This window comes from Labeo rohita, chromosome 2 (assembly GCF_022985175.1).
Source record: "Labeo rohita strain BAU-BD-2019 chromosome 2, IGBB_LRoh.1.0, whole genome shotgun sequence".
Classification (NCBI taxonomy): domain Eukaryota; kingdom Metazoa; phylum Chordata; class Actinopteri; order Cypriniformes; family Cyprinidae; genus Labeo; species Labeo rohita.
Window position 1 is genome coordinate 32,638,502 of NC_066870.1, and position 15,207 is coordinate 32,653,708.

Below are 15,207 nucleotides of genomic sequence, written 5' to 3' on the forward strand. Positions count from 1 at the left end.
CACTATTGGCTCCCTCAGGACCAAACGTGTTGAGAGACGATAAGATTGATTGACAGCCATCTGTCTCGATCAATAAACAGATACAACACTTAGCATGGGAGGGCCAACTTTGAGGACCACAGGTGCCATAAATACACACATGCACAGGTGGCAACCTTGTTGAGTTCATTGGCATCCTCAGGCAAGGTCTTCTTATCAACTGAGAGGTGGTCATGATGTCCATGGAGTCCAGGTTAAGACCTGTTTTAGATTTCAAATCCCTCAAAAGATGGCCTTTGTAAACTGAAAATTAATTTTAAACAGTGTACAAACCAAATGCAACATGAGGAGCAGGCAAGTTTTTGTTTATTTTATTTTTGTTTTTGTTTTGTTTTGTTTTATTTTATTATTTTATTTTATGCTTAATATTTATGGTTATATTTGTATAATTTATGTATATCATTAAAATATTTATAGAGGCATCTTTATGGTTATTGGTATCGGTCATTTTCAAAATGATGTGCCGATTAAAAAAAAAAAAATTCACCCAACATTTATTTTATTTTATTTTATTTTATTTTATTTTATTTTATTTTATTTTATTTTATTTTATTTTATTTTATTTTATTTTATTTTTGCATAATTATTATGGTTATATATGTAAAAATTTTATATAAAGATAAAATATTTTATTAATACAGTTACATAAAAAATGAATGTCCCTAGGAAACAAACGATTATCGGTGCAGATATTGCAATATTAATCATTTTTATGCCCATTTTCAAAACCGATTTGCTGATAAAATAATTTTCACCCAACTTTTATTTTATTTTAGTTTATTTTAGTATTTTATTTTATTTTTTATTTTATCAGTATCAGTCATTTTCAAAACCGATTTGCTGATGAAATAATTTTCATCCAACATTTAATTTAATTTAATTTAAGTTATTTAAATTAAATTAAATTTAATTTAATTTATTTAAATTTAATTTAATTTAATTTAATTTACACCAGACATATATATTGGTTCAAAATATTGGTTATCAGTCTACTTATAATAATTATTATAATAATCTGCATTATTTATTTAATTTCCTTCATATTAAATTTTATTTATGCTTGGGTTGGCTGTGATTTTTGTTGATGTTACAAATACCTAGCCTCCTGCGTGTTAACATAAAACTTACGAGACATGAAAATGAACTTGTTTAACTTTTTATTCAGTTGATTGTTAGAAATAGCAATATTTTGCCTTTTTTTGCCTTAATGTCTTCAGTTTGCAATCTGATTACATAATAATCAAGAAAAATCTTACTAATCACCATTGATACTGCTTTTTTCATATTGAACGTGAATTATGCTTGGATTGATAAAGTATTTTCCTTACAGTGATATTACATATGAGTCTTGACAAGCATATGCAAGGAAACATGCAAATTAACTGACCTTTCGTTTCAGCTAAAATGAACTGTTTAACTAAATGTATTAAATAAACAAATTAAGTTACAAACAAAAATATACCTGTATATGGATACATTGGAACATATGGAAACATACTGTAAGTGGTGTAAGTGACAGAAAAATGATGAAAATGCGTCGCTGATGGCGTGTCGTGTTGTGCCGGTTGAAGACACGGTGTCAGATGTCTTCTGGAATGCTCTGTGATCTGGAAGAGGTGATAAAGTTGTCATAAACTTTGAAGATTAAAGATGGTTGAGGTTTTTTGCCGGGTGTTAGCGTCTGGTGTAAAGTCTGTCAGCTAGATGTGGCCGCGGTTTTTAAAAGCCAGTGTGTTAGCGGATTAACGATTTCGCACACAGCAAGTCACCACTAATTACTGCCGCTTTGATCTGCGAGTTCCCATAAAGGCTTTTGATGGGCTAATATATTGCAGTCTGAACATACACACACATGCACACACACATCACGTTCGTATAAAGTTTCCATAAATTCCCCGGAGTTGATTTTACCAGCGCAGGCAACCTGGGGTAATAAGTATTCCTTTAATGTTCATTAGTCTGTTTTTGTTGATGGCCGTCTGGTTCCAAACCTCACCACCCCCCTCTGCTTTTCATTGGTCGTTTCGGACCTGGAGAGGGTGATTAGAGGTTGATTAGAGTAATTGGTCTTTTGGGTTAATGAAGGTGTCTGAGCTATTATAAATGCGTCTCAAAGGAAGTCTGAGCAGCTTTGTGTCTTGGAAGAGATTGTTGCATACTATTTACTGCATACTGCACTGTATACACTGTATGCTGCCTACTGATTTCTTGATATAAAGCACACAATAGTATGCTAGTTGTGACATTATGTATTATGCAACTCATTATGCATGTCAAATAACCTCATTAGGACCTTGTGCAATTTAGTGAGTGGTGTCCAGCTGATTATTAGTAGTAAAAATGAATATTTTGAAGAAATATTAATTGATTGATTTGTAAAAATGCCTTTATGAAGGCAGGGAAACATGCAAATGAATTTAATTTACCTTTCAGTTCCGTTAAAATTCAACTTTCAACCAATTTATTAAAGGAAAAATGTTAGTCGTGTTAGAAATAACACATTTGACAGTCTGAATAAATAATAAATAAAAAAATATGTTAAAAAGCACCATTAATATCACTATCAGTATTAATATTATCATTTGTTATACAGCAAACACTTTTTTCCTTGTACTTTTTTTTCACTTGTACTCTTAAATCAACATATGTTTACTGGAGTTGTTTTATTTTATAAAAAATATTAAAATTAATGAGATTTATCTTTAAAATAAGCAAAAACAAGCATAAACACAACCAAAAAACTGCCACTGCCAAATATGATAAATACAACCCCATATTTATCATATTTGCCTTGTTATATTTGTCTAAGCATAAACCCCACTTAATTTTGAAAGAAAATGAATGTTTGCTGTGCAACAAATGAACCATAAGTAATGTCAATATTTTTTTTTCTTTTGATGAAATATTCACTTATTTTCTTGTACCTTTACCTTTGTACTAATATCTAAAAAAATCTTGAATCAACACATTTTTACTTGAGTTGTTTTATTTTATAGGAAATTAATCATAATTAAGTGTGGTATCTGATTAAAACTGTTTATGTTAAAAAAAAAAAAAAAAAAACTGCCAGTTGGGTAAGAAAAATGTTTGAATTAAGTTTCTACAGTATTTATCACCCCACATTCATCATATTTTTCTTATTGTAAACATAAACCGCACTTAATTTAGTAAGAAAATGAATGTTTGCTGTGCAACAAATGAACCATAAGTAATATATCAATATATATATATATATATTTTTTTTTTATCTTGTTGCAAACATAAATCTCACTTAATTTCTCAGAAAAAAAAACATTTTTGGCAGTTTTGATGAAATAATAAATTAAATTAAAATTAAAAAAATATGTTGCAAAAACACCTTTAATATTAATAATAATAATAATAATAATATAATTTGTTATACAGCAAACAGTTTCTTTGTTTTATTTTAGTTGTTTTATTTCATGTAAAATTTATTATAATTATTGTGGTTTATGAATAAAACTGTTTATGTTTTGTTTTTTTTGTTTTTTTTTTTAAAAAGCACTTTTAATATTACTACTTTTTTTTTTTATGGGACATTTATTATAATTGAGTGTGGTTTATGGTTAAAACTGTTTATGTTTAAAAGAACAAAAAACAAAAAACACTGCCAGTGGAGTAAGAAAAATGCTTGAATTAAGTTTATATTTATTACCCCATATTTATTATTTATAATTTTTTATATTTTTTTATAATTTATTTATAATTTATTATTATTATAAGCATAAACCCCACTTAATTTTGTGAGAAAATGAATGTTTGCTGTGCAACAAATGAACCATCAATATATATATATATATATATATTCTAGTTTTAAACACAAATCTCACTTAATGTCTCAGAAATAACATTTTTGGCAGTCTGATGAAATAATAAATGTAAAAAATATGTCAAAAAGTACTTTTAATATTACTATTAATAATATCATTTGTTATACAGCAAACACTTATTTTTGTGTATTTGTTCCAGTACAAATATCTAAAAATTCTTGAATCAACACATTTTTACTTGAGTTGTTTTATTGTATGGGAAATGTATCAAACTTAATTGTGATTTATGGTTAAAACTGTTTATGTTAAAAATAAATAACTAACTAAATAACCTGCCAGTGCGATAAGAAAAATGTTTGAACTAAGTTTATATTTATTACCCCATATTTGTCATATTTTTCTTGTTATAAGCATAAACCCCACCTTTTTTTTCTTGTTTTAAACATAAATTAAATTAAAACAATTTAATTTCTCAGAAAACAGCACTTGCTGTATGTGCTTTTGGATCTCAGGTAAATTAATAATGATATAAGAACATTTATATATTTTTACTGGGAAATAACCCAAATAAATAATGAATAAGAAAGTGACTTTTTAACAGTGAAATTGAGCACATTGCATTCTGGGAAGTGATAATGTATGCACTGTGCTGTGCTGTGTATTGCACGTTTTGGCAATAAATAAAAAAATTGCCCATCCAGGTTTTCCATGCATTTACACAATTTGCATACTTCACATCATAGTTACTGCCAAAATAGTATGCACAGTATGCTAGCTTGCTATTTAGAACACAGCCAGTGTTCCACTCCACTTTTTCTCTCTGTCACCCACTTTCCCTCGTTCACTCTATCTGTCTAACGCACAGCTGGGTTTGTTATTTTGCCCCTGCTCAGAGGGAGTCTGAATAATCGCTGTGTGTATACAGTATGTCCACATATCTGTGTGAGAGTCGGATTAGATCTCACCCTCGGGGTGAGAGATGATGGCTGTCATCCGGAGTAAAATCAGCATATTAATAAAATAACCTCCCCCATTAGCTACAGCGCTCAGCTCTGCTCGGATTCCGCAGTAAAAATGGTTCAGGCCGGGCCGGGTCGAGCCGTGACTGTTCTGGGGTGCAGATTTGGCTCTGTATTCTGCCGGCGTGCGTCTCGAGCGCTCTGACAGAGGGGTGAGAGGCCGGACGACCCCTCACAGGCTTCGGAATTGAACAGAGATACACTCACCGCAAGAGCTGTCTAAAATGTCACACACCTGGAGAGAGCGGACAGCTCTATACAAACACACACACAATCACGTATAGCTTTATATACAAACACATGGACAGAGCTCTTTACAAACACTCACTCTGTATACACACAAAAATACAAATAGAATAATTCACACTCATTCTGTATTCACACTATAATTGGAATTGACAAATATGAAAACTTACATACAGTAGACTTCAGCTGCTTTTTTATCCATGTGTTTTTATGCACATTTTTAGGCTTTGAGATGAATAAAAACTAGTGGTAAACACCATGAATAAAATTTCCAGAATGTGCTATATTATTGCTTTGGGGATTATTGTTTTATTTGCAAGAAGGCATGCATACGCTTTGATAGAAACACATTTACTGTATAAATTCATAGATTCATGGTGCATTCAAATACTCTGTTCGCTACATTTTGTCTGTACACTCTACACTCAAAATAGTTTATTACATTTCCGCTATTAATTGCACAGTTTTCCCAGGAAGTGACAATGTTGATGTTTTTAAAAATGTGGGATGTACATGTCACCTTTTTATTTTATTTTATTTTATTTTATTTTATTTTATTTATTTTAAATTGTATTTTTTTGTATTTTTAATTTTTATTTATATAAATAATAATTTACAGACATTAACTTATATACACCTTTATTCAAAATGTGGGGTCAGTAATATTTTCTAAAGAAACATTAGGTCTATGAAGCCTTTTATATGCAACAAGTAAAAACATTAATATGAACATTGCTAGCAGACATTAACATTTTGTCTGTATGCTCTAAACTAAAAATAAGTTATTACATTTCTGTAATTAATTGCACAGTTTTCTTTGGAAGTGATCATTTTGATGTTTTCAACATGTGGTATGTACATTTAAATTGTTTATATTATTTGATTTATACAAATTAATTTATATACACTATTTTACAAAATTTGGGGTCAGTAATATTTTCTAAAGATTTTTGAGAGAAACATTAGGTCTATATAGCACCACAATAAAACAGTAATATGAAAATAGCTAACAGACATTATCGCCTTTTCTGTATGCTCTAAACCGAAAATAATGTATCACATTTCTGTAACTAATTGTACAGTTTTCCCTGGAGGTGGCATGTAATGCAGTGTAAATTGTTATTTTATTATTTTATTTTATTTTATTTTATTATTTTACTTTATTTTATTTATTATTTTATTTTATTTGAAATTGTATTTTTAAATTTTATTTATATAAATAATAATTTACACTAATTTATATACACTATTTTTCAAAATTTGAGGTCAGAAGTTTTTTTTTTTTTTAAGATTTTTGAAAGAAACATTAAGTTTATATTTCATGTGCACCAAGTAAAAAGAGTAATACGAAATTATATAATTTTAAATAACTGTATTCTAATTAAATGTAATTTTAAATGTAATTTATTTCCTGATGGCTAAGCTGAATTTTCAGCAGCATTACTCCAGTTTACAGTGTCATATGACCCTTTAAAAATCATACTAATATGCTGATTTGCTGCCTAAGAAAGTATTTAATGTCACTTTTGACAATTTAATTTATTCTTGTTGGATAAAAATATTCATTTGTTTAAAAAAAATAATAATAATAATTTTTAAGCGGTAATATGTCTGCATTTACTATTATATATTATGATGTGATATTTTGATTAATTCCATAATTCTTTGTGTAAATTAAATTCACAACTTCGTAGCTGCAGACTTAAATCTACAACGTTTTATACACATTAAAACAGATCGACACAGACAAATAAACACACAAAGCATGCATGCATGCACTCTATATATACACAGACAAAAAGCCATTGAAAAGCACTTTCAGCACTACATAAACACACTCCTGCGGCTCTATACACAACACACAATCAGGCATAGGCAAACACAGCAGAGCTCTATTAAAACACCCATAAACAAGCACACACATGCTAGTCATCGAGTACAGAAACACCCATACCCACACTCACGCACTGATACCATTAGGTACAACAAACAGCTCAGGTTTGGGACATCTGGAAGATCCCACTCATCAAGCTGAAGTTTGTTTACATCTTTCAGACGGCGCGGTCCAATCTCTGTTCCACGGAGATGATCCGCCGTGCTTTTCAGGGAGAGAAGAAGCCTCTTCCCCTCTCAAATATCCCTCGAAATGACCCAGAACAAGCGCTAGCAGATGGGGCCCGTGTGTTGAGGATGCAGATTTGTGTACATGATGGTTTTCTGATGCCGACTGCCAAATTTCAGAAGCAAACAGAGCATATCTGGACAACAATGGCTTTTTGCTTCTTCTGAATTTGAAGAAGTACTTTGGTGTTTCACCGATTGTGTGTTTATCATAGGACAAATCACCTTCTGTTTTGTTTTCTGATAACTCAAGCGTCCTCTGAGAAATGTAATCCGTCATGTCTGTAATTGCGGTGTAATATTATTTTGACCTTTGTTGAAGTTGGTAACTAAAGCTAGATTTATTTTTTGCTGTCTGCTCTACCTTCATTACCAGCCAGTACATGAAATCGCAGATGTCCTTTGTTAATAATTGTACACCAGACGCTGTTTATAAAGCCAAACCCTTGTGAATAGTGCTGAGGTGTGTGTTTGTGTGTGTGTTTGAGAGGGTCTGCCTTTATAAAGCAGCATTTGGACAGGAGTGTGGAGAACTCTGTGGCTGACAGTAGTAATTTAGACTCTTGCTTCTCTCTCTTTCTTTCTCCAGAACAGGGCCGAATAAGACGTCCAGACTGTGTGTGTGTGTGTGTGTTTCTACGATTGCAATCTCTTGTACTGGCTTTATGCTGCTCTGTACCCACAAATTCAGTTTTTTAAGGGAGTGGCAACATTCCATTCCATAACTAATTTTAATATATAAACAGAAATCAGTGTAGTATGTCCGAATTGGGTTGTGTAACTGGTAACTAGTCACACACCCATTCTGTACTTTTTTCCCCCTGGAAATCTGGTAATGTTAAAGTTATTATTATTAATATATGATTACAGTATTTAATAATTTTGAACTGGCTTTTATCTTTATAATGTAATTTTTATTTATTATTTATTTACCTTTTGGTTTAGGTTCTAGCAATTTTGCTTTAGTCATGTTTAGCCCTTTTTTAATATTACATACTTTTAGGCAGTTCAGGATTTTTTTTTTTTTTTTTTTTTTGGGTCATCTTTATTTCAATTAACAAAAATTACTTTGGGGTTAAACTTAACAATGGCAACACTAAGCCTGTTATTTTATTTTATTATTTATTTTATTTTATTTTAAATTACTTTATTTATTTTATGTTATTTTATTTTATTTTTTATTTATTTACAGAACAGTAACTTTGGGGATTTACTCCTTTCGATATATGCTGGTTTATTTTATTTTATTTTATTTTATTATTTTTATTTTATTTTGAATGTATTTATTGACAGAACAGTACTCTGTTCTCAGTACTCTGAAGTTTTACCCATTTAGATATGTACAATTGTATTTATTTATTTATCTATTTATTTTATTCATACAGCCTTAACTCTGGGCATTTACTCCTTTAGATAAATGCCATTTTATTTATTTATTTTTTATTTATTTTTATTTTATTTTATTTTATTTTATTTTATTTTATTTTATTTTATTTTATTTTATTTTATTTTATTTTATTTTATTTTATTTTATTTTATTCACAGAACAGTAACTTTGGGGATTTACTCCTTTATATATGTGCCATTTTATTTTATTTTATTTTATTTTATTCACAGAACAGTAACTTTGGGGATTTACTTCTTTAGATTTTATTTTATTTTATTTTATTTTATTATTCACAGAACAGTAACTTTTGGGATGTACTTATTTAGATATATGCCATTTTATTGTTTTATTTTATTTTATTTTATTTTATTATTTTATTTTATTTACAGAACCTTAACTCTGGAGATTTACTTCTGTAGATGTATGCTGTAGTCACTTTGAGAACTTTGCAGTGGCTGTGTGACCTCTGTTTATCCGTCTCTCTCTTTCTCCCTGTCGCTCTCTCTTTCTGTCTCTCTGCTCCCTCTGTTTGTCTCTGTCTCTCGTTTTCCCTCTGCTCTCTCAAAAGTCATTGAGGACACGGCGGAGTGAAAAGTGAGTGTGTTTTAATGCTGGTTAATTACACATTTGAAGAGCGCAAACAAACCCTCCCCTCGGCGTTGCCGCTCAGAAGTGTCACGGCTCCATCTCTGTGATCTTGGTGTTTACACCATGTACACAAAGCTTTAAAAACAGAAGAAGAGCACTTCGCTAGCTTTGCTCTGATAGAGAGAAAGCTTTTTGGCTTCATGTTGAGGGAGGATCAACTCTGACCGTGTGTTCTGGAAGAACACTGGATGCCTTTTAACAGACACTTTCAAGTGGAACCTTTGAGCTTTGAGCTGCTGTGAAATCATGGGTTCATGAGATTCTGAACACCCACTTCCATAAACACACAGTTTATTAGTCTTTGATAAGTCAGCATCACTCGTTCTGTTGCTCAGATTGAAGACTGGAGGTTTGTTTTGAAATTGTGCAGCTTGGTGAGGACAGATGTAATCCTCATTTCTGTCAGACTGGACTTGTTATGCCTTCTACTGTTCTATTTATCATTCTCTCTATCTACCGTTCTGTCTATCTATCCATCTATCTATCTATCTATAGATCTATAGATAGATAGATTTATTCATTCGTTCTCGTTTGTTCTATCTATCTATCTATCTATCTATCGTTTGTTCGTTCATTTATTTGTTTGTTCTGTTGTTTTATCATTCTATCCTATCTGTCATTATTTTTGTTGTTTTTGTCATTTGTTCTATTATCTATCTATCTATCTATCTATCTATCTATCTATCTATCTATCGTTCTATCTATCTATCTATCTATCGTTCTATCTGTCGTTTGTTCTATTGTTTGTTCTGTCATTTTATCATTCCATCCTTCGTTGTTCATTTGTTGTATCTTTTTATCTATTCTTCTTTTTTATTGTTCTTTTTGCTCTTCTATCTGTCTATCTTTTGTTCTGGTATTTTTGTCTATCTATCTATCTATCTGTCTGTCTATCTATCTATCTATCTATCTATCTATCTATCTACCTATCTATCATTCGTTCGTTCTATTGTTTGTTCTGTCGTTTTATCATTCCATCCGTCATTGTTCATTTGTTGTATTTTTTTTTCTTTTTTTTTTTTTCTCTTTATCTTTATATTTTATCTTTTTATTGTTCTTTTTATCATTCTATCTGTCTATCATTTGTTCTAGTATTTTTGTCTGTTTTTTTGTCTATCTATCTATCATTCTATTGTTTGTTCTGTTTTTTATTATTCCATCCATCGTTCTTTTTATTGTTGTTTTTGGTATTCAGTCTATCATTTGTTCTGTTGTTTATCTTTCTATTGTTTGTTCTTTCATTTGTTCATTCTATCATTTATTTGTTTGTTTGTTCATTCGTTAATTTGTTTGTTCGTTCTATCGTTAATTTGATCGTTCTATTGTTTGTTCTGTTTTATCATTATATCCTTCTGTCTATCATTGTTTTTATTTGTGTTTTTTAGTCATTCTGACATTAGTTCTATTATCTATCTATCAATCTATAATTTGTTTGTTTAGTATCTGTTGTTTGTTCGTTCATTCATTTGTTTATTCTGTTGTTCATTTGTTTGTTCGTTCTCATTTGTTCTATTTATCTATCTATCTATCTATCTATCTATCTATCTATCATCGTTCTTTTTATTGTTCTGTTTGTCATTCTATCCTCTGATCCATAGTGTTATTGTCAGTTAAGTTAGCATGCTTTATAGCTCTGACGGATCCTTGTCTGAGGTTTGAATGAGTCTGCGTTCTCCTCTGAGCTCTGCGTGATGCATTCATATTTACTTCAGTTATCTGGAGCAAACCGCATGTTCTTCTGGGTTCTTCTGCTTCAGTGGCCCGTCAGGTCAGCAGTAAGCGTGGGTCAGTCATTGATCGGGTCAGGGTAATGGTTTGGAAAGCCTACACCAGCACCAGAGGCCCCGTACGAGGCCCAGAGCCAGAAACATGCAGGGGAAAATCTGTTTCCCAATCAATCAAACTGCTCAGCACACAGGCCAATGATTGATCGACTGCTAGTTCACTGCTGCACGCTTTGGTTCTGACCCAGATAAGAGGCTTTATTCCCCTGATTTTGACATTTTGTTTCACCACAGATAATCACTCATGTTGTTAATGAATGAACAAGTGTGAAATACTATTTTCATGTCTTTTTAACGGATTACAACAAACCAAGTGTGAGTCTTCACAGTTTTGAATGTGCTGATTGTGGGGTAAAATCTCCAGAATCTTTCTATGTACATTTAAATACAATAAGATCTGGAAGATAGTAGTAGTTCACACCACAATGTTTATCATTTACTCATCCTCATGCCTTTATAGTCTCAAATGTCTTCCATGAGACAGGAAGTGTTCCCCTTGAGATCAACAGCGAACACAATTTTCAAGTCAGAAATCTCGGGATATGTCAGAAATATGTCAGAATGAGTAAACAATGACATGTTTGGGTGAAGTATTCTCAGAAATGGAAGTAAAAAATACAGTATCCAATCTCTATGTTGATATGTTTGTTGATAAACATATGCATATTCAACAAGAAGCATAAATCAATCCACTGAGTATTTTTGTGGTGTTTAATATGGGTTATTTTAAGGTCAATGGTTAGAGCAGAGGGACAGTCCAATGAGAGAAAAAGAAACAGTGCAAATTTCCTGTCACTTTTAGATGATGTTTTTCACACACCTCGGATTTGCTCGTTTAGTTTACCCATGCTGCCTTCAGGCGCTACAAACAGCTGTCATTTTAATGCTGACTGACCTGCAGAAAGCACTGGCTAAAAAAAAAAGGACACATTTTGTGTGTGTGTGTGTTTGGAGACAGAAAAAGCCATCTAATCATCTCTGGGTCACCTTTCTTATCCGCTGTTTGACTAGGTTAAAGCAGAGTGCAGGAGAAGCTTTTTACAAACACTAGTGAGCTGACCTAGACAGCATTTTCAATCCTCACTTCTATTTTCCAAACAGTACACAGCAAAATTATTGTAAAAAGTTATTGTAAGACATCTCATTTGTAAGACTTGTGAATATATGCTTAATCTTCTGAAAGCTGAATAAATAAGCTTTCCATTGATGTGGGGACAGGACCGTGTTTGGCTGAAATACAACTACTTGAAAATCTGAAATCTGAGGGAGCAAAAAAACTAAATATTGAGAAAGTCGCCTATAAAGTTGTCCAAATGAAGTTCTTAGCAATGCATATTAATATATATTTATGGTAGGAAATTCACAAAATGTCTTCATGGAACATGATCTTTACTTAATATCCTAATGATTTTTGGCATAGAAGAAACACCATATCCATACAGTGTATTGTTGACTATTGCTACAAATATGCCCGTGCCACTTATGACTGGTTTTGTGGTTCAGCATCACATATACAATCTTAAAAAATAAAGGTTCTTCACAATGCCATATCCGTCTAACCCATAAAGAACCTTTAACATCTGAAGAACCTCATATGGTTCTTTAAAGAACCTTTGACTGAATGGTTCTTTGTGGAACCAAAAATGGTTCTTCTATGTCATCACTATGAAGAACCTTTTAAAGCATCTTTATTTTTAAGAGTGTACTGCCATTCAAATGTTGAAGGTCAGTAAGGTTTTTTTTTTTTTTTTTCTTATTCAGCAAAAGCACCTTAAACTGATTAAAAGTGGCAGTAAAGACAACTAAAAGCTGTTCTTTTTAACTTTTATTCATTAAAAATCTTGGAAAATGTCCTTGTTTTTAGAAAAATATTGAGGCGCATTACTGTGTTCAACATAATAAGCAATTTTAATAAGAAGAAGCATCAAATCAGCATATGAAGGATCATGTGACACTAAATACTGGAGTAATGATGCTGAAAATTCAGCTTTGCATCACAGAAATAAATTCCATTTTAAAATATATTCAAATAAAAAACAGTTATTTTCAATTATAATATTTTTTCACAATTTTGTTGTTGTTTTTTACGGCATTTTTATCAAATAAATGCAGCCTTCGTGAGCATAAGAGACAAATCTTACCGACCACAAACTTTGGTATTGCATGTATTTAGTAGATTAGTCCATCCCAAAATGCATTGCATTGAATTCCATGAAAGTGTGTACGGAGAATAAAATTGGACGCATGTCAAAGATTGACACGGAAAAGAAGAAATGGTTTTGTTTTGTTTGCACATAAAAACTATTCTCGTAGGTTCATAAAATTAGGGTTGAACCACTGATGTCACATGGACTATTTTATTGCTACCTTTACTACCTTTCTGGGTCTTAAATGTGTTAATTGTGTTGCCGTTTATGCAGAAAGCTTTTGGATTTGATTAAAAATATCTTAATTTGTGTTCCGAAGATGAACAAAGGTCTTACGGGTTTGAAACGACATGAGGGTAAGTAATTAATGACAGAATTTTCATTTTTGGTGAACTATCACTTTAAGCTGATTTGGAGTGATTTGTATTGTAAAAATTGCTTTACAAAATAAGCTGAATTGAATTTATTCTTTGTTAAACAATAGCTACTGATGTCAAATCAGTCACTTGAGTTCATGAGGTTGTATTTTTGTTATTATTCCTTCTTAGAAGGCAGCTGACTATGTAGACAGTTATATTATGGTGAGGAACTAGCACAGAAACCGTCCCGGTCTGGTCCGTGTGATTGTAAGAGTGATAAACTGAGCTCTCTCTCAGTGTGGAGTGTGTGTGTGTGTGTGTACGTGAAAGAAAGAGGAGAGGACAGTTGGGACCCATAAATACACACGCCTGCGGTGTGTGTGTGTGTATATTATTATCTCCACTCTCTCTGACAGCGCTGATTTGTAGATTGGCTGATAGTCTGTTGTTTGTTTGGTTATTTATTCAGGAGTAGTGCTCTCCATTCTCTGAGCTGTCTAGTGCATATTTAATGCTGTGCTTTAGAAGCTCGTATTACCTAGCGCTCCGTCTTTTAGACTCAGATATATGTGTGTGTTCGCTTGTCCTGAGGTTTGTGTGTACACAGCAGTGCAAATGAGACGGGACTTTCTAAGAAAGATGTGAAACAGGTCAGAACTGAAGAAATAAGGCATGAAAGTCTGTGCGTTTTTGTGATTTTTAGCCATAGCAGGGGTTTAGTTTGGCATAATGTAAAGCAAAAAGAGCAGAAAAACATCTTCACAAATCACTTCTGGGTTTTTGATTCACTCGAGACCTCGGAGGCCCATGGAAACACAATCTAAACAGCCAAAAGTGCAGCAATCAAAGTGCCCGTGATAAATCCAGTGCTTTAGCAATGGCAAATCCATTTCGCTCAAATAAAAAATTTATGGCTAAACATAAAACACTATAAAGCAATAGGCCACAAGAGATTTAATTCGTAATTTCACCACAGTTAAGGGTAATAGTCATTTATTACTCAGTATTTTGGCAAATTTTGACATTTTTTCTTTTCACATAAGATTGTGTTTATCTTTTTCTTGCCACAGTGACTATTTAACATATTAAAAATTACTATATATAGTTACAATATAGATAGATAGACATATTTTTCTTTTACTTGAAAAGCAAAATTGTGTGATATTAAGGCTGAATGTTTTTTTTTTTTTTTTTGTCTTACCACACTATGTAAAATATAAAATTGTTACAATATTTAAATTGTTGCAATTGCTACTATATAGTATTTTTTTCAGTATTCAGTATTTTTGCTGTTTTTTTAAACATTTCCAAATCATAAATTTCGAAACACATTTTTTTCCTTTTACCTGAGAAGCAAAGTTGTGGAAGATATTAAGATTGTATATTTAAGAACTTTTCTTTTTCTTACCACACTGAAATATTAAATGGTAAAATATGAAACTATATATATATATATATATATATATATATATATATATATATATATATATATATATATATATATATATATATATATATATATATATATATATATATATATATATATATATTTTAATTTAATTTATTTTTATTCATTATTTTAGCTGTTTTTTAGGCATAAATTTCTAAACATCGCTACATAAAATATTAAATTGTTATATTTTTTTAAACAACAATTGTTTAAAAT

At 31.2% G+C, this 15,207-nt stretch overlaps 1 protein-coding gene across 1 annotated transcript in view; it reads left to right on the forward strand.

Annotated features, from left to right (window-relative positions):
• The window catches only part of LOC127154296 (ephrin type-B receptor 1), a 287,743-nt gene that overhangs the window by 123,525 nt on the left and 149,011 nt on the right, over nt 1–15,207 (forward strand). The gene's annotated exons all lie outside the window — the stretch shown is intronic.